At 37.2% G+C, this 25,295-nt stretch overlaps 1 protein-coding gene across 2 annotated transcripts in view; it reads left to right on the top strand.

The window, feature by feature from the left end:
* The window catches only part of MACROD2 (mono-ADP ribosylhydrolase 2), a 2,078,532-nt gene that overhangs the window by 215,670 nt on the left and 1,837,567 nt on the right, over positions 1–25,295 (top strand). The gene's annotated exons all lie outside the window — the stretch shown is intronic.

The following is a 25,295-nucleotide window of genomic DNA, read 5'->3' as shown; positions in this document are numbered from 1 at the left end:
TTACTTGCTTAAAGATATAGTCATCACAGTTATCAGTTTTTTAGGCCACATAAAGATGGTAGGGACTGGATGATGGAGACAATCTTTGATTCTTAATAGACTACTAGTAACATGGTCATATTTCTAAGTTCCAAAATTCCCATTATATCAACTTTACCAAGCATTTTCTACTTGCTAATCAGAGTTAGGAACATATTTCTTAATTGAGTACATTGCATACAAGAAGAGATTTTTAATATTTGTTGAATTGAATCAAAGACAGTTCTCCTAGGTAACTTGGAAGAATGATGATGATAAGAATAGAAAAAGGAAATTTAAGAGAAAGGTGGGCAATATGCTGAGTTATTTTGTACTTAGTGAATATTAGATGGTGATACACACTAAGGTAAATATATCCATCATCAATAGAATCAAAAGCACAGATAGAAGGGACACTTCTTGACTGACAAGAGGGAAGAATAAAAGGCAAGTGACTTACCAATACAAATAAATTTTGTTGTAGGAAGAAGTTAGAGGAACTTTTAAAAAATGGTTTCAGTTGTTTCTGGAATACTTTGGCACATCAGTATCTGCTACATTGTCAACCATCTTAGCTCATACGAGAATTCTATGAAGAATTCCTTGTGAAAACTCAACCGAGGGTTAAAAATTACAGATGACTCAGAAAGCTAGTCAGTTATGAGGCAGAAAAGAACTGGTACACCATCACAGCTCCTATCAACAGTGACAGCGAAGGACATTAAATGAGAGAAAAACTCCCAAGACATATAACTTTAGGCAGTACATCTCATTATCCACTTGGCCTGGAAGGAGAGAGAGCCTTGGGTCATACAATTCCAAGGTTTGGGTTACCCCTCTGGGCAAAAAACTTACCAGGAAGCATTTTTTAAAATGCAAATGCAAGGTACATGTAGTGAGTCCCGGAGGAAGGAATTTTCAAATACCAGCAAAAGTAGAAATACAGCCTTACTTTCCATTTGCATTTGCTTATTGCTAATAATTATCTTCTTTTTTTCCTTTTTCAAATGGAAGTTGAAGTGAAAACAGTTTTTGTGTTGGAAATTGGTATGTTGATAGTGTATGGTTACTGCTGAGCTAGAGGAAGTCTGAACACTTCGTGAAGATTCTGGACTTGAAGAAGAGTGGGTCCGTGATGTTGATCCTGGATGTAGTTGTTGAAGGTGATTTGGGGTCGGCTTCCTTTGGGGAGGGTAGCGATTATGTGATTATGTTGTAGTTATAGTAGCATAGATGGATTACAGGGTCTTGGGTATATTGAATCACTTCCTTTTGTGGGGAGTGATTATATTGTTCTCGTAGCTGGATAGTTGGATTGTGGCATCTTTGGATATACAGGAAATAGTGAATGTTCATATATGGGGCAAGGCCAGGGGTTGGCATGTTGTGGGTATTTTTCGGGGATAGTGCTCAGTGCATGGCCATTTTCTTTCTCTAGACTTTTCCCTAAAACCCAGAGTGGAGTTTAATTGGCCATGTTAGTGCCATATAGCTACAACTCTGGTGCCACAACTGAAGAACCCGAGAGTTCGTAACTGATTAAAGCTGCGCTACTCAGACTCGTGGAGATTTGAAATTGATAGTAGTGCTACAGAGAGTAGGTTGCCAGACTCCACTGTAGAGTTTCCCGTAGCTGATCTTCTGCTTTTACCAAAAGTAGTTGTTCATCTCTTTGTTCGTTTCCGTCGAGACTGCTCAGTGTTCTATCAATTAAGTTCCCTATTTGTGCTGATTAGAGTTGGTTTCTGTTTCTTCCTACCAAGAGTCTTAACTTAAGCTAGTCATATGAGACAGTATAAGCCTCAAAAGGGGCTGAGTACTTGAATTATGACAGTAGGCTATAGATACAGAAGTGGCAGCAAGGAGCAAGACACATGTTGATCTCTTCCCCTAAAAGTAGAAGAAAAAATACCTTTTGTTGGAGACAGTGGGGAGGGGTATGGCTCATTTTTTAAAAGACGGTTTTCTGGTAAATGAGAAGAAAGAAGCAGTATGTGAAACTAAGGCTGAGGATGTTACCTAGTGTGTTCATAAGAGATTTAGGATTTCTGGAGGAATTGAGAAAGGATTACATAGCAAATGTTCTGTAAGTATTTGTTGAATGTGGAAACAAATAAGTTGGGGAGGATGATCCCTTCTCATTACAACCTCAGTAAAGAATGCTGTGTGCCACAATTGGCCTGGGCTTCCCAAATTATAGCTCACTTGCATAATCATTTCCATGGTAAAATTGCCAAGACTGCCATTCTCTCTGGGTTCACATTCTTCTCCCTGCCACTCATTTTTGGACAAGACAGTACTATTTTAGTATCAAAGTTTAGTTAGAGGAATTTGAATAACTTTTACTTTTAGGGAGAAGAGTTTCAAGGCTTCTATGTCTTCCCTCTCGGAAGCTCCAGGAGATAGGCAATTTTTTTTTCATGATTTCACCAACAAATACCAAGCCCTCTCAATGATGCTGGAAAAAAATAATTAAAGTTCCACTTCCTTGTGATATAATATGTGATATTAATTAGGGTAATGGTAACCATGAAAAGAATAGACTTCAAATATAAAATGGCTTAAAACTAGTAATTTATTTCCTATTCATTATAGGGAAGGTAAACAGGTCACTAGGTGGCCCTTCTAGGTACTCATATAGAGAAACCTACCATCATCAGAATGTGGCTTCCAAGGTTACCCTAGGTACTGTAGGGTGTCCCAGCCAGACGTAAGAGGAATGAACATGGGGAGTTTTGTCTAGAGTGGAACATAACACTTGTCTTACCTTTCAGTAGACTAGAATTCAGTCTCATAGCCACTTAGTTTCAAGGGAAGCTTGGAAATGTAGTCCACTTTGTGCCCAGAAAAACAGAATATATAGTGTATTTGGATGGTCAACTAACAACTTCTATCTTTGTGGCTACTCACTATTATTCAGACTTCATTTTCCAGAAATTCTGATAAATACAAGTTTACTGTACTTTGAAAAAAAAGAGAAAGTTGGTAAACTTGCCTTTCTTCACAATTTCTGTAATTTCCATGATTTAAAAATAAAGCTCATATTGAGGGAAGGAAAGTAATAGATTTGAATTGGCTAAATTATGTACATGTGTCTTTTGCCACATGTACTGAGAATTGCTAAACACATTTTTCATATTCAGGCCTTGTTATCAAGCTGTAAAATTCTAAGCTAACAAATAACCATTCTTCCCAAAACAATTCTAGGACCAGGAAAGATAACTCAAACTGGGATTTGCAGATTGTGAGTAAGCACTTAAGTGAGTTGGACTAGAGAAAATACCACGAAGCTAGCAGCTGGGGTAATGTCAGAGGTAGAATCCAAATGTACAGCTGAAAGTAGGAACCTGTGTAGGCACCCTAGGAGAGAGAAAGTTGGAGGCTGTATGCCTTATTCATAGGGACTTTCAATACACTTCCTGCTGGGCAGCAGTCAAGCCCATGGTGTGGGCAGCAGTCAAGCCCATGGTGTGGACAGCCTAAAGAGAAGAAGAGCAGGTAAACAGGCTCACCTAGCTGGAGGCAGGTTTGAAGGGATGGAGGTCTTATACAGCAGTGTTGAGAAGAATTTTTGTACTAATTCAGGATTAGCAAATTATTCTCCTGGTGGTTTTTGGATTTGAATTACTATGTTGCAAAATTGGTAACCTCAGGGAGAATACAAGAAAATATACGGTTATTCACATTCAGGTTTATTTTGTTTTGCATCCACTGTGATGATTAAAATTGGGATGTGATTAAATTTTCAAGTGTGCAAAATGCAGTTAAAATTGTAATCTAAGAGTGATAAAAGTGTAACTCAGTCAAAGCAAAAGAAGCTCTAAGCTTTGGTGCTATGTATCACCTATGAATTATAAGATACTTTTCAGATGATTGGCTGATTGGCGACTCTGGAACTGAGAACAAGTTAACTCTGAGAACACCAAGTACAGTGCATCATATAAGAAGAGGGAAACACTTAACGATTACATGATTAGCTAAGACCGTATGCATTGAGGTTTCAAACTTACAGGCATCATACTTTTCTTTCAGAGTTTTTTGATACTATGTAATGGTGCTTTACATTCATATCAGTCTTGCATGGTTTTATAAGATGAGGAATTATATAGCAAATAAGGCAAACATGTATACATTGTGGAATCCTTTATAATACTGTGTTATCAGGAAAGTAACAAGGCAAATAGGAGTGGTTAGCAATTGAGGTAGGAGTCAGAACTGGGCTCAGATCCTGATGGTTTCATTTCCTAGCTTTGTGACCTTGCACAAGTTATTTCACCTTTGTAAACCATTGTCCCATCTTTAAAATAGAGATAATAACTATATACAAAGCTTCTGAAAATCAAAAGTTTCTTTGTAACTCATTTGGCAGTAAAACTTGATGTGGAATAAAGACAATTTATTGGTAGTCTTTATCTCATTTAGTGTGCATCTTTACACATTTTGTGGCAGAAATATTGCTATATTTGATTAATGTATGCTACTCCCAACCCTACTCAGGGCAAATGCTGGATAGTTTTCATTTACACCTCCAGATTCACTGTCCACCTTTCTCCATCTAGCTTTGTGTCCAGGAGTCTGATAGTATAGATTATAAGTATGCAATCTGTGTTCACAGGCTCTCTGCTGTCTGCTTTCCCATTAGCTTTTGCTGATGAAAGTCATTGCCAAGATATTGGAGAGAGGCAGCAGAGAGAGGGAGGTATTTAATTCACCTAGTTCTTTTCTTGAGGGGTCACCATAGTGTGTCTCTAGACTGAAGGTCTCAGCATGTGAAAGGTACCACCCCCCCACAAGCCTCTTAGTCTTCAGCTTTCAGTAACAGCTCCCTTCCTTTTCCCGTTATTACCCAGAGGTGGTCATAGTCATTACAATGCTAGCTTCAGGTTATCAAGCTATCCTTTGTGGTTTCTCTACACCTTAGCAAATAGTGCCTTTATTAATTTTTCCTCAATTATTTATCCTAAGTTAAACATGTACCTAGTTATTTCTCAGACCCTAAAAGATGCATCATACTGTTTAATTTATGAAATATTTACTAAGTTACTGTCTAAATACATACACATGCAGGGACACAAACATACACATCTGAAACACATATTGTTCCAAGGAAGGTTTTGGATAAAGGTTTGTAGATCTGTATTTTAATGGTATTAGTATAGGAGTTTTACTGTATTTTTAAATTTATTACTGTTCAAAAAATTATATTAATGCTCAGTTAAACACAGAGCATTTAAATGGCCTACAGGTAATACCACCAACACCTCAGTTCTAAAAATATGAAAAATGTCATTGAGCTACCAATTTAAATAAATCCCCTAAAGTGAGTATAGTATTTGGAGAACAGTTTCACAATTATGAACTTGCCTTTGTTACTTTTCTTAAGAGGAAAAAAGAAGCAGCAATATTAGACCTTAATTCCACTTGATTACTTGTTCATCAACAAACGATCTTCTCTTAACATTCCAAGATGCCTTAAGAAGAGATGCCCAGCCAGTAGCATTAACATAACTTTATTTAAATTATTTTCACTTTCTCTCAATGCTTCAACAAGAATAAATTCAGCTTTTGGCTTTTTGCCAGTGTATGACAACGTATTATCTACTTAGCTGTTGGATGGTGTAAAGAACATAGAATTTGGAGTCAGGGAATCTAGTTTGGGTCTCAACATTGGTACAGTTCTTGAGTCACTGTGAGCTTGATATCTATAGTCCCTGTCTCTAAAATTGGGGTAAAACCACATACTTACAGGATCATGAGGGTTACATAGAGTAAATATAAATTATCTAGTATGGAGCTCAGCTCATAGTAAGAGCTTGAGTGTTCCTCAAACTTGAATCAGTTTGTGAACACAGCCTCTCAATAGACAAAGGTTCGTTCCTGGGGCTGATCCACGACGGTGCCTGTGTGACTGCTGCTGCGGCATTTGGACTCTTCATGTGGACCAGAACCTCCAGATTCTACATGCAAAAACCAAGGCTGAGTTGTCAGTATACATCACACAACAACAGAATGAGTGTGGGGTAGCATTTGTGTAATTTGCCAGAGAGACAGAGAACTGAACAGAATGAATATTTTCTTGTTTGTAACCACACATTTAGTTTATGCTTCCATTAATTCATAAGTACTATATTTAGCACTGTAATATTTAATATCGATGTTACCAAATGTGAGTCAACATTTTAAATCTATAAAAACATACATACAGTCTTGATATTTTTAGAACTCACTATAGTAAGTTTCACTTTTTTCTAATGAAATTCTCTAACCATTTTAAGAAAATGGTAAGGTTAGTGTGAAGAATTCCACATCATAAAACTATAGAATTGCTAGACATGGGCCACAGAGTTGATTTTGCTCTTCTAGTGACTAAAGAAAAAAAAAAGCCAAGTATAAGATCCCTAGAGTTCTTAGTTACTTTTTGGTACCAAGATCTGAGAATAATTTCTTCTGAGGGCGGCGTCTTACATTGAGAATTTATACAAACAATTTTGAATAGAATAACAGAGACTTTAGTAATAAATTTAAGCTCAAGCAGAGCAAGCAACCTTGTTGAACCAAATAGTTCTGTGAGAGTTGGCAGATCTTACCAGGATATAGCTTCAATAGTGATGATGGAATGATAAGAAATAATTGCTTTTTTGTTAAATTTTTTATTTGTTAAAATTAGTAATCAACTCTCTATGGACTGGGAGAGCTCAGGAACAATATAGCTTTAAAAAGTTTTTCTTTGACAGTCAAAATATTACATTTGAAATTAATTGAATCTATGACTATGATTATTAAGATAAAATGTTATTTCCAAATTAAATTAAAAGTTTTCTTTATTTTTTACCATCATTCTTCTCCTCAAATTAATATTCCATCTGAGAAGCCTGAAAAGAGAAGATTAAAAGAAGTCATTAATAAAAGGAAGTGCATTTAATGGGAATATGATTATCATGTAGTTCAAAGAAAATTTCATTGTGCCTCCTACTAATTGCTATTTTGTGCATCTACTTGCCTTGAGATGGTTTTGGCTTTAGGGGACGTATAAAAAATTAAGATATACATATATTATTTAAAATAGACCAAAGTTAAGGTATAAATAAATAGTTAATAATTGAAGTACATGAGTCAGTTAACTTTAAAACTATGCTTATTAAAGTCTGTTACTTTTAGGAAGGTTAACCTATGCTTTGAGAAATTGCTGAGTCATGGTCATGATCATATTTGAGTTGTAGTTTTAGCCACCCTGTATGGGAACTATGATGCCCACCTTCAGGCTAAAAGGCATTAATAATAAAACAAAAACTGGCAGAGCGCAGTGGCTCACACCTGTAATCCCAGCACTTTGGGAGTCCAAGGCAGGTGGATCACGAGGTCAAGAAGTCGAGACCATCCTGGCTAACATGGTGAAACCCCATCTTTACTAAAAACACAAAAATTAGCTTGGCGTGGTGGCGCACACCTGTAGTCCCTGCTACTTGGGAGGCTGAGGTAGGAGAATCAGTTGAACCTGGGACGGGGAGGTTGCAGTGAGCCAAGATTGCGCCACTGCAGTCCAAGCTGGTAACAGAGCGAGACTTTGTCTCAAACAAAAACAAAAACAAAACAGAGACCATGTAGTGCTTCTGTTTGTATAAATTCTTTAGAGCTTTCAAATAGTTGTTTTCAAATTTTTCTTCCAAGTTTGTAGTTGTTATGTATTGATCATACTGGAAGTAGGCACAATCTTGTCTCTGCCTAAACTCTTTAAAGCTTTTGAAATGAAGACATTTAATTTTTTTTTTAACATTTAACCTGTTATAATTTTAACTGTTTCTACCCGAAGTTATCCAGCAGTGTTTTGTTTTTTAAGGTTTCTTTTTTTCCCCATAAGTTATTGGGGTACAGGTGGTATTTGGTTACATGAGTAAGTTCTTTAGTGGTGATTTGTGAGATTTTGGTGTACCCATCACCCGAGCAGGACACACTGCACCGTATTTGTAGTATTGTATCCCTTGCCCCACTCCCACTCTTCCCCCAAGTCCCCAGTGTCCATTGTATCATTCTCATTCTTATGCCTTTGTGTCTTCATAGCCTAGTTCCCACATATCAGCGAGAACATATGATGTTTGGTTTTCCATTCCTGAGTTATTTCACTTAGAATAATGGTCTCCAGTCTCATCCAGGTCACTGCAAATGGTGTTAATTCATTCCTTTTTATGGATGCATAGTATTCCATCATATATATATGTATATCACAGTTTCATCATCTATATATCACAGTTTCTTTAGCCACTCATTGATTGATTGGTATTTGGGTTGGTTCCACAGGTTTGCAATTGTGAATTGTGCTGGTATAAACATAGATGTGCAAGTATCTTTTTCAAATAATGTCTTCTTTTCCTCTGAGTAGGTACCTAGTAGTGGGATTGCTGTATCAAATGGTAGTTCTACTTTTACTTCTTTAAGGAATCTTCACAGTGTTTTCCATAGTGGCTGTACTAGTTTACATTCCCACCAACAGTGTAGAAGTGTTGTTCCCTGTTCACTGCATCCGCATCAGCATCTACGGTTTTTGATTTTTTGATTATGTCCGTTCTTGCAGGAGTGAGGTACTATTGCATTGTGGGTTTGATTTGGGTTTCTCTGATAATTAGTGATGTTGAGCATTTTTTCATATGTTTGTTGGCCATTTGTGTATCTTCTTTTGAGTATTATCTATTCATGTCTGTAGCTCACTTTTTGATGGGATTGTTTGATTTTCTCTTACTGATTTGTTTGAGTTTGTTGTAGATTTTGGATATTAGTCATTTGTCAGATGTATAGATTGTTAAGATTTTCCCCCACGCTGTGGGTTGTCTGTTTACTCTGCTGATTATTCCTTTTGCCCTCAAAAGCTCTTTAGTTTAATTAGGTCCCAGCTATTTATCTTTGTTTTTATTGCATTTGTTTTTGGGTTCTTGGTCATGAAATCCTTGCGTAAGCCAATGTCTAGAAGAGTTTTTCCAGTGTTATTTTCTAGAATTTTTATAGTGTCAGGTCTTAGATTGAAGTCCTTAATCCATCTTGAGTTGATTTTTGTATAAGGTGAGAGATGAGGATGCAGTTTCATTCTCCTACGGGTGGCTAGCCAGTGATCCCAGCACCATTTTTGAAAAGGGTGTCCTTTCCCCACTTCATGTTTTTGTTTGCTTTCTCGAAGATCACTTGGCTGTAAGTATTTGGGCTTATTTCTGGGCTCTCTATTCTGTTCCATTGGTCTATGTGCCTGTTTTTGTACCAGTACCACACTATTTTGGTGACTGTGGCCTTAGAGTATAGTTTGAAATCAGGTAGTGTGATGCCTCCAGATTTGTTCTTTGTGCTTAGTCTTGCTTTGGCTATCCAGTTTCTTTTTTGGTTTCATATGAATTTTAGAATTTTTTTTTCTATCTGTGAAGAATGATGGTGGTATTTTGATGGGGATTGCATTGAATTTGTAGATTGCTTTTGGCAGTATGGTCATTTTCACAATATTGATTTTATCCATCCAGGAGCATGGGATGTGTTTTCATTTGTTCATATAGTCTGTGATTTCTTTCAGCAGTGTTTTGTAGTTTTTCTGGTAGTGGTCTTTCGACTCCTTGTTTAGGTATACTCCTGTGTATTTTATTGTTTCTGCAGCTATTGTAAAAGGCGTTGAATTCTTGATTTGATTATCTGCTTGATCACTGTTGGTGTATAGAAAAGCTACTGATTTGTGTGCAAATATCTTTTTCAAATAATGGCTTCTTTTCCTCTTATATCTGGAAACTTTGCTGAATTCTTTTATCGGTTCTAGGAGCTTTCTGGAGGAGTCCTTAGGGTTTTCAAGGTAAACAATCATATCTTTAGAAACAGTGACAGTTTGATTTTCTTTTTACCAAGTTGGATGTTCTTTATTTCTTTCTCTTCACTGTTTGCACTGGCTAGGACTTCCAATACTATGTTAAAGTGGAGTGGTGAGAGTGGGCATCCTTGTCTTGTTCTAGTTTTCAGAAGAGATGCTTTCAGTTTTTCCCCATTCAGTATCATATAGGCTGTGGATTTGTCATAGATGGCTTTTGTTACATTAAGGTATGTCCCTTGTATTCCAATTTCGCTGAGAGTTTTAATTATAAAATGATGCTGGATTTTGTTGAATGCCTTTTTTTGCATCTGTTGAAATGATCATGTGATTTTTGTTTTTAATTTTGTTTATGTGGTATGTCACATTTCTTGACTTGCATATGTTAAACCATCCCTGCATCCCTGGTATGAAACTAACTTGATCATGGTGGATTATCTTTTTGGTATGTTGTTGCATTCAGTTAGCAGGTGTTTTGATAAGGATTTTAGCATCTATGCTTATCGAGGATATTGGTCTGTAGTTTTCTTTTTTGGCTATGTCCTTTCCTGGTTTTGTATCAGGGTGATGCTGGCTTTGTAGAATGAAATAGGGAGGTTTCCTCCTTTCTCTGTCTTGTGGAATAGTGTCAAAAGGATTGGTACCAATTCTTCTTTGAATGTCTGGTAGAATTCTGTTGTGAATCTGTCTGGTCCTAAACTTTTTTTGTTGGTAATTTTAAAATTACTATTTCAATCTCGCTGCTTGTTTTTGGTCCGTTCAGGGTATCTAATTCTTCCTGACGTAAGCTAGGAGGGTTGTAGTTTTCAAGGAATTTATCCGTCTCTTCTAGGTTTTCTAGTTTATGTGCATAAAGATGTTCATAGCAGCCTTGAATGATCTCTCATATTTCAGTGGTGCCAGTTATAATATCTCCTGTTTCATTTCTTAGTAAGGTTATTTGGATTTTCTCTCTTCTTTTCTTGGTTAATCTTGCCAATAATCTATCAATTTTATTTATCTTTTCAAAGAACCAGCTTTTTGTTTCATTTATCTTTTATATTATTTTGTTTCAATTTCATTTAGTTCTTTTCTGATTCAGGTTATTTCCTTTCTTGACCGCTGGGATTAGGTTTGGTTTTTTCCCTTTTTTCTCTAGTTCCTGGAGGTGTGACCTTAGAGTATCAATTTGTGCTCTTTCAGTCTTTTCGATGTAAGCATTTAGGGTTATGAAGTTTCCTCTTAGCATCACGTTTGCTGTATTGCAGAGGTTTTGAAAAGTTGTGTCATTATTGTCATTCAGTTCAAATAATTTTTTAATTTCCATCTTGATTTTGTTTTTGACTCATTGTTCATTCAGGAGCAGGTATTTAATTTCCATGTATTTGTATGGTTTTGAAGGTTCCTTTTGTAGTTGATTTCCAGTTTTATTCTACTGTGGTCCAAGAGAGTGCTTGATATAACTTCAGTTTTCTTAAGTTTATTGAGGCTTCTTTTATGGCCTATCATATGGTCTATGTTGGAGAAAGTTCCGTGCGCTGTTGAATAGAATGGGTATTCTGTGGTTGTTGGATGAAATATTCTCTATATATCTGTTAAGTCCATTTGTTCCAAGGTATAGTTTAAATCCATTGTGTATTTTCTGATTTTCTGTCTTGGTGACTTGTCTAGTGCTGTCAGTGGAGTGTTGAAGTCCCCCACTATTATTGTGTTGCTGTCTATCTCATTTCTTAGGTCTATTAGTAATTGTCTTATAAACTTGGGACCTCCACTGTTAGGTGCATATATGTTTAGAATTGTGATATATTCCTGTTGGACAAGGCCTTTTGCCATTATATAATGTCCCTCTTTGTCTCTTAACTGCTGTTGCTCTAAAGTTTGTTTTGTCTGATATAAGAAGAGCTACCCCTGCTCACTTTTGGTGTCCATTTTCATGAAATACCTTTTCCCACCCGTTTACTTTAAGTTTATGTTAGTTCTTATGTGCTAGGTGAGTCTTCTGAAGGCAGCAGATAGTTGGCTGGTGAGCTCTTATTCATTCTCTGGTTCTTTATCTCTTAAATGGAACATTCAGGCCATTTGTATTCAATGTTAGTATTGAAATGTGAGATACTGTTGCATTCATCATGCTCTTTGTTGCCTGTATACTTTGGGTTTTTGTTTTTTGTGTTTGCTTTTTAACTTGTATTTTTGTTTTATAGGTCCTGTGTGATTTATGCTTTAAAGAGACTCTGTTTTCATGTGTTTCCAGTATTTATTTCAAGATTTAGAGCACCTTTTAGCAGTTCTTGTAGCGGTGGCTTGGTAATGGTGAATTCTCTCAGCATTTGTTTTTCTGAAAAAGACTATATCTTTCCTTCATATATGATGCTTCGTATTGCTGGATACAAAATTCTTGGCTGATAATTGTTTTGTTTGAGGAGGCTGAAGATAAGGCCCCAGTCCCTTCTAGTTTTAGAGTTTCTGCTGAGAAATCTGCTGTTACTCTGATAGGTGTTTCTTTATAGGTTATCTGGTGCTTCGTTTCTCTTAAGTTTCTTTTTCTCATCTTGACATTGGATAACCTGATGACAGTGTACCTAGGCAAAGATCTTTTTGTGATGAATTTCCTGGGTGTTCTTTGTGCTTCTTGTATTTGGAAGTCTAGATCTCTAGCAAGGTCAGGGAAGTTTTCCTAGATTGTTCCCCCAAATATGTTTTCTAAACTTTTAGAGTTCTCCTCTTCCTCAGAAACATGGATTATTCTTAGGTTTGGTTATTTAACATAATCCCTGACTTCTTGGAGGCTTTGTTCATATTTTCTTATTCTTTTTTCTTTGTCTTTGTTGGATTGAGTTAATTCGAAGACCTGGTCATCAAGCTCTGAATTTCTTTCTTCTACTCGTTTACTTCTATTGCTGAGACTTTCCAGAGCATTTCTCATTGCTAAAAGTGTGCCCAATGTTTCCTGAGTTTTTGATTTTTTTCTTTAAGCTATCTATTTCCTTGAATATTTCTCCCTTCACCTCTTGTATTATATTTTGATTTCTTGCATTGGGTTGTGCCTTTCTTTGGTCCCTCCCTGATTAGCTTAATAGCTAACATCCCAAATTCTTTTCTGGGTAAATCAGGGATTTCTTCTTGGTTTGGATCCATTGTTGGTGAACTAGTGTGATTTTTTGGGGGTGTTGAAGAGCCTTATTTTGTCATATTACCAGGGTTGGTTTTCTGGTTCCTTCTCATTTGGGTAGCCTCTGTCAGAGGGAAGGTCTAAGGCTGAAAGCTGTTGTTCAGATTCTTTTGTCCCATGGGGTGTTCCCTTGATATAGTACTCTCCCCCTTTTCCTGTGGATGTGGTTTTTTTGTGAGCCGAACTTCAGTGATTGTTGTCTCTCTTCTGCGTCTAGCCACCAGTGAGTCTACCCGGGGTTGGTACTGGGAGTTGTCTGCACAGAGTCCTGTCATGCGAACTGTCTTTGGGTCTCTCAGCCATGGATACTAGTGCCTGTTCCAGTGGGAGTGGCGGGGGGCAGTGGACTCGGTGAGGATTCTTAGCATTGGTGGTTTAATATTCTATTTTTGTGCTGCTTGGCCTTCTGCAAGAAGGTGGAGCTTTCCAGAGATCATCAGCTGTGGTATTATGGGGAGTAACTGGTGGTGGGTAGGGCTCTAGAACTCTCAAGATTATATGCCTTTGTCTTCCACTACCATGGTGGGTAGGGAAGGACCATCAGCTGGGAGCAGAGCTAGGTGTGTCTTAGCTCAGACTGTCCTTGGGTGGGTCTTGCTGTGGCTGCTGTGGGGGTGGGGTTGAGATTCCCAGGTTAGGGGAGTTATTTACCTAGGAGGATTATGGCCGCCTCTGCTGAGTCATGCAGGTTGTCAGTGAAGTTGGGGGAAAGCCAGCAGTCACAGGCCTCACCTAATTCCCATACGAACTGAAGGGCTGGTCCCACTCCCACCTTGCACCTCCCAACACCACCCCAGAGCATTTCCAGGCTGTGAGCAATAAGGGCTTGAAAACCTGCCCCAGGGTATCTGCCTCCCAGTTTTGAAAGAAAAGGACTTGGTTCTTCCCCCTCTGTCGAGTCTGCACACTGGATTTTACACTCCCCGAGTTCTGGCCAGGAGGCATCTCATCCCGTTCAAATTGTTACAGAGTTTAGCTAGAGATTTGCTTCTCTCTGTGTAGTTTTAACCACTGCTCCTCTCCCACTGGATCCCTGTGGTGCCAGGCAGGAATGGCCTGCTTGGGGACCCAGCAAGCTCCCAGGGCCTTTCTGCTGCTTCCTCTACCCCTGTATTTTGCTTGGTTCTCCAAATTGACCCAGCTTCAGGTAAAGTCAGAAATTCTTCTGCAAACAGACCTTCAGCTTCTCTGGGGTTGGGGGTGGGGGTGTGTTCGGGAGAGGAGGTTCTCCCTTTCTGACTTCTGTAGTTGGGGCACTCACAGTTTTGGGGTGTCTTCTGGCTCCTGCAGGAGAAGTCTGCTTTTTTCAGAGGGTCTTTGGGTCTTCTCAGGATTGCTGGTTTGTTCTTGCAGTGGATCTGGTGCTGAAATTCACAATGTGAACTGCCGCCCACTGCTCTGTCTGGAGCTGCAATCTAGTCCTGCCTCTTGTCCGCCATGATTGACCTTAAAAACTATCCAGCAATGTTCTGATCACAATTTCAATTCTTTTAGGTGCTGTCAACATTATTGCTTCAGGATGTATTTTGTTTAGCTGCCAAGCCACAACACTTACTTTTTCATTTGTTGCATCCTTTGATGAGAATAAAACCTGTTTTGTTATAAATTTATTTATCCTGGGGTATGAATGGGCTTTGGAATGAGAGAGTCTTGAGTCTAATCCCACTCTGCTGTGTAAACTTAAAATTGTACCCAGCTTAAGTTTTCTCATTTGTAAAACAGAGTAACAATCCCTACATTTTGTGGTATTTTGAAATCAAGTATGTTGGGGGGCTGACACAAGTGCTTGGCAAACAATAAATGCCCTATAAAGGGCAAATATTACCATGTGTAGAAAAACGAAACCATGCGTAGAAAAATGACTCCTATCTCTCACCATATACAAAAACCAACTCAAGAGGGATTAAATACTTAAATGTAAGACCTAAAATGGTAAAAATACTAGAAGAAAACCTAGGGAAAACTCCTGTGGACATTGGTCTAGGCAAGGAATTCATGACTAAGACCTCAAAAGCAGAAGCAACAAAAACAAAAATAGGCAAATGAACTTTAAGTAAACTGAAAAGGTTCTGCACAGCAAAAGAAGTGATCAACCACAGAATGAGAGAAAATATTTGCAAACTATGCATCCCACAGGAGACTAATATCCAGAATTTATAAGAAAGTCAGCTCAAGAACAAAAACTAACCCTATTAAAAGGTGGGCAAAGGACATGAATAGATATTTTTCAAAAGCAGACATACAAATGGCCAAGAAGCATACAAAAAATGTTCCACTCACTAATCATCAGAGAAATGCAAATTAAAACCTCAATGAGATATCGTCTTATACCAGTCAGAATGGCTATTGTTAAAAAAAACAAAACAAAACAAAAAATGGATGTCTGTGAGGATGCAGAGAAAGAGGAATGCTCATAAACTATTGGTAGGAATGTAAATGAGTGCAATCTCTATGGAGATCAATATGGGGATTTCTCACAGAGCTAAAAATAGAACTACCATTTAATCTAGCAATCCCACTATGGTGTATCTACTCAAAGAAAAATAAATCATTATATCAAAAAGATGCCTGCATTTGTACATTTATAACATCACAATATTCATAATAGCAATGATACAGAATCAACCTAAGTGTCCATTAACATATGATTCGATAAAGAAAAGGTGGTATCTATATACAGTGGAATACTATTCAGCCATAAAAAAGAATGAAATAATGTCTTTTGTAGTGACACAGATAGAACTAGAGGCCATTATCTTAAGTGAAACAGACACAGAAAGACAAATACCTCATGTCCTTACTTATAAATGAGAGCTAAATAATGTGAACGTGTGGATGTAGAATGTAGAACAATAGGTAATGGGCACCAAGAAGGGTGAGGGGATGGGAGGAGGGTGGATGATTAGAAGTTACTTAATGGGTGTATTATTAGGGTGATGGATACCCTAAAAACCCTGATTTCACCACTATGCAGTCTATGTATATAATAAAATTGCACTTGTACCCCATACATTTATACAAAAAATTTTAAAAGGCAATATAAACCTGTTTTCTTTTTTAAAAAGTAAAATAAAAGGTGGGTATGATTGTTAGATGCTACTTTCTGACTTATTCTCAGTTTTTAGATTGGGAGAACTATATTTTTAGCTCTACAGTTCAACCTTGGGGTTTCTGGAAAAAAAAATTGAGAAGCATTTTGGAGAACAGATTGGAGTTTATCTTTAAATAATCAAATTAAGTCTTTGTAATGGGAACAAGACTAAATTCAGCTCTCTGAATTAGCCACAGAAAAGAAATAAGAAGGACAAGTGATATTATTTTAGGTGCTCAGATATTTGTATAGGTTTTGCTTGCTCACCTAAGGAATTGAGTAGAAAGCACTGAGCCGGGCCTATAGTCCCAGCTACTGGAGAGACTGAGGCAGGAAGATCACTGGAGTCCAGAAGTTCTTGGCTGTACTGTGCTATCCCTAGTGGGTGTCCACACTGTTTGACATCAATATGGTGACCTCCCAGAAGTGGGGGACTACCAGGTTGCCTAACGAGGGGTGAACCAGCCCAGGTCTGAAATGGAAAAGGTCAGAACTCCCATGCTGATCTGTATATCATCAATGTATACAGTCTTGAGGAATCACACAGGACAGAAGGTACCTGAATGTTAATCTCAGATATGTCTAAGAGGGATTGTTAATTTTCTGCTGTGTGTCAGGCCCTATCTAGTCATGGCGTGAAAGACAAAGATGAAGAAGGCAAGGTCTCTTTTCCATGAGGCTCTTGTCCAGTTGATGGATAGCTCTAGGAAAGTCCTCCTGGGGAGCAGGACTATGTGAAACAGGGAAGCAGTTGCTCTAAATTCTTGATATTGGGACTGTATTAGTTAGGGTTCTCCAGAGAAACAGAGCTAACAGGATGTACATATAGAAAGACTCTTATTTTAAGGAATTGGCTCACATGATTATGGAAGCTTGACAAATCCAAAATCTGCAGGGTGGGCCAGCAGGCTGGAGACCTGAGGAAGAGTTGCAGTTTTAGTCCAAAGGTGATCTGGTGGCAGAATTGCCTCTGCATTAGAGGAGGTGAGTCATTTTCTGTTAAGACCTTTAATTGATTGTATGAGGCTCACCCATATTATGGAGAGTAAGCTGTTTTACTCCAAGTCAGCTGATTTAATATCAATCTCATCTAAAAAACATCTTCACAGAAACATACTATTTGAGAAAATATTTGAGTATAGTGGCCTAGCCAAGTTGACTTATAAAGCTAACCACCGCAGGAACTTGTTCTTGGAATCTGCCGTGGACTCCATAGCGGATTCAATCTTATATAGTATCTCAGCCCTAGGCCTTAAGCCTCCATCACTTAATTCTATCCTTTGTTCATGAACGTGCTTCCAGCCTATTTGATGGATGGTACTGCTAAGACCTCATGCTTTTCTGGTCGTACCAGGTAAGCCTCAGTCTTGTCAACATTTATGTCCTTTACAGACCTCTGTGTGGCCTCTTCCTGTAACCCTAAGCTCCACCTCGATCCCAGCTTACTTCATTCTTCTGCACAGTTGATGTGGCCTACAGACTGCTGAACTGAGGCAGGATACTCACAGGTCTTAGGGGGCCATTAGTGTCCTGAAAATGTAATATCCTCTCCTTATATCCTCTTTGTATACTATCTAGTAGTTATGTGGCTTCCTAGGATTCTTATTACAAACTTCAGAGCCTTCTAATCTTTGCTAACAGTTTTCACAGAACATTGTATCTGATTTAGTGTATTTCTTTTCTGCTTTGTTTAGAGGTCATTTATTGTGAGGCTGCTCCTGCCTTCTTTGTTCTCTAATCAGTGTTTTGTGGGGAGGAGTAATTATTAAATATACTGCCATTTAATATAATACTTGAATGTGTATGGTATTTATGACTTGCATACCAGTGCTCTTATTTTTCTCCATTATGACTTTTATTCTCAGAGACCTATGGTTTTCAAATGCCACTGTTGTGAATAGCTGCCTGTTAAATTGTTACCATGGTGCTTGAATCCTTATAAACTTGCTGTCCTACCTAATGCCATATTCCAGTGAGTGCTGTGCTTGCTGCCCAGCATTTCAGATTGGATATGATTTCCTGGGATTAAAGCCCAGATGTTATTTTGCAGTTTGTCATCTGCCTGCTTGGGGGAAGTTTCTTTCAGGTTGTAGGTCAGATATGTGTTCACAAACATCTTTAGATCTTGTTTATTAGGTCTCCTTGTTGGTATTTTTTTTTTCTAATGGCAGAATAATTTGTTTTCTTCTTTAGAATAATTGCAGGATGGAAACAAATAATTCTAGCCTAAAAACGATATCAAATGACTTTATTGGTTATATTTTAGTAGCTTGGAATATTACAGAAAAGAAGTATATATTTTCTTTTGCTTTGTAAGGGGAAATTTAAATCAGGAGACTTTTAGTTTGTAAAGATTACTTTTTAAAAACATATGACAAATATTGGAACAATAAAATCTGATTCATCTAATAGCCTTCCCTGGTATTTCTTATTTTTTAACTATGATAGATATGTATTAACATGTAGTTATTCTCTTTGAAAAAGTATATTCATTTTCTAAAGTGTACTTAGCTTTTCAAATATGATTCTCATAGTCTCCTGTGTATTGTAAAAAACAATTACTGAAACAGTTTCACTTTGAAGTACAGTACTTGAAATCTTCACATCAATATCGCCTTTTAAACCTTTAATACAGCCTTACGTCAATCAAATCGCAAGCGTAGTTTGCTAAGGTAGAAGCTTTTTGATTTCAGTACAATTATCACTGATCAATCTATATTTCAAAATAGAGGTTTTTATAATGAGATTCCATATGGATATTGATTTCAATTTTCTGTGTTAATATAAAGAGCAAATGGTCTTAAACTTAGGTGATCCAAAATATTGTTTTTAAGGTAGTTGCTTGAAACTTAGAATGTTTTTCCTAAAGAACTAGTGTTATACATGACAAGTTCACAGGCCCACACACAAAAGCCTGCTCAAACCATAGTGTAGCTGAAAATTGTGTCTTCATGGTGGCTGTAACTTCTTGCTTCCCTGAAATCACTCTAAGTCCTGATTTTATTTGTGTTTCTCTAGTATTTGAGTGTGAGAGGGAATTTGGCAGAAGCAGGTAGATTGTATGTGGTTAGGGTAAAAGTGAGAAAAAGGGTTGTTGATCAGTTCATGTGGGATTTGGGTATAGAAGCTTCATGGATTAGTGAGTTGCCAAGTATCAGGGAGTTTACAGAGCAAAGTTATGGCCTCTAGGGTCTAGCAATAGCAGGAATGTTGCCCCTTTCTTTAGCAGAGGACCTCAGTGTTTCTATAGGGTCAGTGATGGAGCAGTAAGGGTATCAAGAGATTGAGACCATCCTGGCTAACATGGTGAAACCCCATCTCTACTAAAAATACAAAAAAATTAGCTGGGCATAGTGGTGTGTACCTGTATTCCCAGCTACTGAGGAAGCTGAGGCAGGATAATTACTTGAACCCGGGGGCGGAGGTTGCAGTGAGCAGAGATCACGCCACTGCACTCCAGCCTGGTGACAGAGTGAGACTCTATCTCAAAAAAAAAAAAAAAAGATGTACAGATGGCAAATAAGCACATGAAAAGATGCTCAATGCCATATGTCATTAGTGAACTGCAAATTAAAACAATAATTAGCTGTCACTACACACATGTCATAATGGCTAAACCCAAACTCTGATAACACTAAATGCTGACAAGGACATTGAGCAACAATAACGCTCATTCATTGCTGGTGGGAATGCAAAATGGTACAGCCGCTTTGGAAGGCAGGTTGGTAGGTTCTTACAAAGCTAAATGTAGTCTTACTATATGATCCAACACACATGCTCCCAGTATTTACCCTAATGAGTTGAAGACTGTGCGCATAAAAAGTTTTGCATGAATATTTTTAGCTACTTTATCATAATAGTACCAAAGTAGAAGCAACCAAGATATCCTTCAATGAACAAGTGCATGAACAAACTGTGGTACACAAATATAGTGGAATACAGATATACTGTGGACACTGCAGTTTTGATTTCAGACCACCACAATAAAGTGAATATGGCAATAAAATGAGTCACAAATTTTTTGCTTTCCTAGTGAGTATAAAATTATGTTTGTACTATACTGTAGTATATTAAGTATTAAATAGCATTATATCTAAAAACATGTATATACTTTAATTAAAAAAAAAACAATTGCTAAATATTTCTAACAATCCTCTGAGTCTTCAGTGGTTGCAATCTTTTTGCTGATAGAGGGTCTTGGCTCACTGTTGATCAGGGTGATGGTTGCTGAAGGTTAGGATGGCCATGGATATTTCTTAAAACAAGACAACAGGGAATTTTGCTGTGGTTAAGTTATCATTTTAATTTCTCTCTAGCACGGGATGCTGTTTGATAGCATTGTGCCCACAGTAGAATTTCTTTCAAAATTGGAGTCAGTCCTCTCAAATGGTGCTGCTACTTTATCAACCTAAGTTTATGGGATATTCTAATCTTTTGTTGCATTTCAACAGTGTTCACAGCATCTTCAAAAGGAGTAGATTCCTTCTCAAGAAACGACTTTCTTTTCTTATCCTTAAGAAGTAACTCCTCAACTGTTCAGATTTTGTCGTGAGACTGCCGCAATTTAGTTATGTCTTTAGGGTTCGCTTCTAATTCTAGTTCTCTTGCTATTTCTACCACATGTGCAGTGATTGCCTTCATTGAAGTCTTGAAGCCCTCAAATTCACCCACCAGGTTTGGTAACAACTTTTTCCAAATTCCTATTCATGTTTACATATATTTTTTAAGAGACAGGGTTTCACTGTATTGCTCAGGCTAGACTCAGACTCCTGAGTCGAGCAATCTTCCTGCCTCAGCCTCCTGAGTAGCTGGGACTATACACATGTGCCAATGGGCCCAGCCTATGTTGTCTTTTAACCTCTTTTCACAAATGATGAATGTGCTTAGTGGCATCTAGAATGGTGAATTCTTTTTAGAAGGTTTAGAATTACTATCTGTGGCAGTTATAGCCTTATAAAATATATTTCTTACAAGACTTGAAAGTCAAAATTACTCCTTGATCCATGGACTGCTGAGGGGATGTTGTGTTAGCAGGTGTGAAAAAAACATTAATCTTGTAGATCTCCATCAGAGCTTTTGGGTGGCCAGGTGCATTGTCAATGAGCAGTAATATTTTAAAAGGAATCTTTTTTTTCTGAGCAGTAAGTCTCAGTAGTAGGCTTAAAATATTCAGTAAACCATGTTGTCGACAAATGTGCTATCATCCAAGCTTTGCTGTGCCGTTTATAGAGCACAGGCAGAGTGGATTTAGCATCATTCTTAATGGCCCTAGGATATTTAGAATGTGAAATGAGCGTTGGCCTCAACTTAAAGTCACAAGCTGCATTAGCTCTTAACAAGAGAGTTAGCCTGTCCTTTGACTCTTTGAAGCTAAGTATTGACTTCTCCCCTCTAGCTATGAAAGTCCCAGATAGCATCACCTTCCAAAACAAGGCTGTTTTGCTTACACAGAAAATCTCTTGTTTAATATAGCTACCTTCCTCAGTTATCTTAGCTAGATCTGGATAACTTGCGGAAGCTTCTATATTAGCACTTGCTACTTCATCTTGTACTTTTATGTTATGGAGATGCTGTCTTTCCTTAAACCTCAGGAACCTACCTCTGCTAGCTCCCAACTTTTCTTCTGCAGATTCCTCACCTCTGTCAGCCTTCATAGAATTGAAGGGACTTAGGGCTTTGTTCTGGATTAGGCTTTGGTTTAAGGGAATGCTGTGGTTGGTTTGATGTTCTATCCAGGTAGCTCAAATTTTCTCCACACCAGCAATAAGGCTGTTTCACCTTCTTTTCAAATGTGTGTTCATTGGAGTAGCACTTTATTTTCCTTCAAGAAATTTTCCTTTGCATTTACAATTCAGCTAACTGTTTGGCACAGGACTCTAGCTTTCAGCCTGTCTTGGCTTTTGACATGTCTTCCTCACTAAGCTTAATCATTTCTAGCTTTTGATTGAAAGTGAGACACATATATGACTATTTCTTTCAGTTAAACACTTAGAGGCCATTGTAGGTTTATTAATTGGCCTAATTCCAATATTGTTGTGTCTCAGAGAATAGGGAGGCTCGAGAAGAGGGAGAGATATGGACAATGGTTGGTCAGCGGAACAGTCAGAACACACACATGTAGAGATTAAATTCATTGTTTTATATAGGCATAGTTTGTGGTACCCCAAGACAATTACAATTAAAACATCAAAGGTCACTGATCACAGATCACCATAAGAGATAGAATAATAATGAAAAAGTCTGAAATGTGAGAATCACCAAAACGTGACACAGAGACACTAAATGAGCACATCTGTTTGGGAAAATGGCGCTGATAGATGTTTTTGATGCAGTGTTGCCACAAACCTTCAATTTATAAAAAATTCAGTATCTGTGAAGCACAATAAGTGAAGTACAATGAAATGAAGTATGTTTGTCTTATTCAGTGATATAAAGAAATGAGCTATCAAGTCATGAAAAGACATGCAGTTACCTTAAATGCCTACTACTAAGTGAAAGATAGCCAGGCTTAAAAGCCTGTATATACTGTCTGATGCCAACTATATGACATTATGGAAAAGGCAAAATTATAGAGTCAATAAAAAGATCAGTGGTTGCTAGGAGTGGAGTAGGAGGAGTGAATAGGTGGAGCATATGCCATTTTCAGGGCAGTGACACTATTCTGTCTGAGACTCTAAAGGTAAATATATGATACGATGGATTCGCAAAACCTACAGAGCTGTACGAGAATGAACCCTCATGTAATCTCTGGACTTTAATGAATAATAATGTATCAATATTGGTTCATCAGTTGTAACAAATGTACCACAGCAATGCAAGATATTAATAACTTTGGCCAACTTTGGATAGGGGAGAGGTGGTATATGGGGACCGTGTACTTTATGACCAATTTTTGTCAAAACCTAAAACTGCACTACTAAAAATAAAAGCAATAAAAAACTCACTAAAAATGCATCAGTTAAAAAAAAAAAGTTTAAAAAACCATGTATTCTATTGATTGTTCATATATCCTTTTCCATAATTCTCCAGTGAATTAATATTTAAATTTAAACAATTTTAAAATGGTGTTCATAAAATTCCAAGGTTTCCCACGCATTTTTAATTAACTCTCAATTGTTCTTGGGTATATATTAGTTATTCTAACTTCATCTGTTATTTTCCTGTAAGTACGTATTTCCTGAAGGTATATAGTAATACTTTGAAACAAAGTTAGAAAATGATTTGACATTAAATATTATCCTACTTAAACTATTTTCATTGTTTCAGATGGTTTACATTTCCACCATGTTTTTCCTATCTTTTGTGCTCTCTATGCTCTATTATTATATTCTTTGTTTCTTTGCAGATGGAATGGTTTCAATTGCTCTAGTTTTTTCTGTCTTTTGCCACTAGCCCACCTCCTATCTCTGTACGTGCACACACATACATGCATGCCTGCACACCCTTCACAAACAGACAGACCTACACAGGCATACAGATTTTTGAACCTTACGGTTAAGCTGCATTCTTGTCAAAAAGGTCTAGTACTCCTAGAGTCGATGCAGCTGCCTCTCCCTTTCTTTGGGAGATCAGCATTACTCATCACCGCAAATATTCTTGCTTTACTACTTGCTCACTGTTTTGGATATACAGAGCACTTAAATATTTGCTATTTTAGTGCATTATAATGAATTGGTTATTATGTTTTCAAAGTCAAATATGGGTCAAAGTAATTGTTTTTTTTTTTTTAACCAAATTTTACTCTTCAGGTTCTTTTTTTATGTAAAAAAAAAAAAAAAAAAAAGCCCACACTGTTTCTGTCTATTAATAGGTGGTAACTGGAACTTGGTAAAAGGTAGTCTAAACAGAGGAGTCATATTGCTCAAGGCAGATTGAAAAAAGGTATCTAGTTATATAAGCCTACATAAAGCCACATCTCCAGACTAATATTTAATGTGAAGTGGATAAAATTTATATTATGAACAGCTGTAGATTTAAGTTAGTAAAACCTAAAATTATAGTAGAAAACATTTCAATTACAGTTCTTAAAATATGAAAGAGATGCTGATTGTACATGGAAATATTTTGCATAATGACATCTGTTTTTCACACACACGCATACATACACACACAATCCCATTTTGTAGCTTATAAAACAGAGGCACATAGTGGTTAAGAGACTTGTATAAGCTTACACAGCTAATAGACCATGCTTCAAATATCAGACAGTAGAACTCCTGAGTACCCTCTCTGAACTGCTAAACTGTGTTACTTCCCATCTTAACTAATATGACTCATTTTTCTTCCTTAAAATGCCTTGAAAGATATTATGAAGAAATACCTCATCCAGCTGTAGAGGAACAACCAACTACATTTATTTTTAGAAATGATAAGGGAGTTGTTTTGCTCTATACATAGACCTCCACAACTAGAGCAGTTGCATAACATGGTCTGTGTACATTACACTTTTTTCACGATTCATTTAACTACTTGAATTTGATATCATTTCCTTTCAAATTGAAGCACATCTGATGCAGATTTACTGGGACATTCACACTCCCATTTTGGTTTTAAAAGTTGCAGACCTCATTTACAAGAGCATGAACACCATAGCCATTTGAAATCACCCCATCTTTTATAAGGTTTAACTTTTCTTCTGGAAAGGAAAATAATACATGGAAAAACGTACTTGTAGTATTACTGTTTTTTATTATAGCTGACATACTGCTCATGACTAGTTGCCAGTTAACCCACTGATGTGTAATTGTTCTAAACTGAGAGGCTTGACTGAAGAAAACTAACCAAGTTACTTAGCCTATATGACCAAGTGTCCTAAGAACCCCTCCATACACGTTTGGAAATATTCATATTACATATTTTTTTAAATCTCTGAACAGGAAATTCATGTGTATTTTTGAAATCAAATCCAGACTGCCTTGATTTGCTTGTGCTTATGTCCTATAATTTCAATGTCAAGGTATAAAATTGTACTAGTGATTTCTTGGAATGGTTAAAAATGGAATAGTAGTTGGGTTTCATATTCATGGTCGATTAAGTGAGAAATCAACTATACATTAGAACTCTTCCAGTTTATATTATTCTTGAAGCTTTATGAGCTTTAGAATAAAAACACTTTAATGCTCTTTGCTTAAGACCTCATAGTAGTGTTGCTTAGATGACAAAGCAAATAAAAACACTTTTAATACCCTTTGCTTGATACTTTGTAGTAG

The sequence above is a fragment of the Aotus nancymaae genome, unplaced genomic scaffold (genome assembly GCF_030222135.1).
Source record: "Aotus nancymaae isolate 86718 unplaced genomic scaffold, 86718_ANA_hifiasm-v0.15.2.pri h1tg000001l, whole genome shotgun sequence".
Lineage (NCBI taxonomy): Eukaryota > Metazoa > Chordata > Mammalia > Primates > Aotidae > Aotus > Aotus nancymaae.
This window is presented reverse-complemented; position numbering and strand designations above follow the sequence as displayed.